We start from the raw sequence: 1,224 nt of genomic DNA on the forward strand, positions 1-1,224 counted from the left end.
CAATTTAATTCTTTTTTGAGTTCCGCTTTGCGTTAATTTTGTTATCGAAAGGGAAAAACCAGCGTTAACGCCAGATCTGAAAAGGGAGGCAATTGGTTGAGTTTCTTGGTGTTTTGACCAATGAAAATGCATCCGATATACGCGTAAGCCCAGGTTTAAATAAAATCTAACACAATGCATTATGATTTAAGCATGTTAAGACCAGATTAACAGAGCAAGTCAGTGATTATTGTCTTCTTTTAAATTCAGTTGTTTTCTGTTATGTTATGTTCTTGAGGTGTCTTTAAACCTCTGTAAAATTTTGTAACAATGTTCAATTTATATAGTTAGGGGAACAATTTAATAGTTTGACAATTTCACAACTATTCTACAAATGTATAAAAGGAAGAAAATTTACAGAGAAGAGTAGTGGTTGGAATTTTGGAGAACCACGCCACTATATTTTTGATAACATCATTGATTAATGAAACAACCAGAAGTTTCCAGGAGTTGTTACATATAATTTGTAAGTCTCGCTGTCACGTGTCATGCAATGTTTTCTTATTTTTAAGTATAGTAATGACGCTGCAGGGTAAAATCCCTTAAAGAGCGCTCCTATACTTAAAGCCCTCATTTCCTTTCTAAGTTATAGATAGTAGTTTATGTGAAAGACCAGCGTATTGTCTATGATTTATTCCTCATGATCATAATTCCTCTAAGTTACAGATAATAGTTCCTATGAGAAATTAGCATATTGTCTTTAACTTCCCTTTCAAACTTTCCTCATTCATCATTTATATTTAGTAGGAAATGGCATTCTAAGAAGTTCTGATCATACATGTATTAAGAATCTAAGGCCAAGTTTTCCAAGTCCTTCATTTGATAATCTAATAAACAATAAGTGACAATAAAAAATCTTTATTAATGTCTTAAGCACAATTTCCCTACAGCCAGGAAATTGGTTTCTTAAGGAACAACATTAATTGGCACCGTTGTCAGGGAGAGAAGACAAGAAGGTTTTTCCCTGGGTTTCAATATTTTCCTCTGGTTGTTCAGTGAGGAGGAAATATTTGGTTGTTTGAATAAAAGCAATAAAAGGCGACTCCATTGTAACAAAGACCACAATCTGCAAAGTAATAGAATAAGAATACTTTTCCATAAGATTCATTAAGTTTGAAGCTGATCCTTGAGAGTGACAAGTTTCAGCAGTTGGTTGTATATGCACACCTGTGATTTTCACTTACC

This window comes from Pinus tabuliformis, chromosome 6 (assembly GCF_031772625.1).
Source record: "Pinus tabuliformis cultivar Carrire ecotype Pingquan chromosome 6, CPIR1, whole genome shotgun sequence".
NCBI lineage: Eukaryota > Viridiplantae > Streptophyta > Pinopsida > Pinales > Pinaceae > Pinus > Pinus tabuliformis.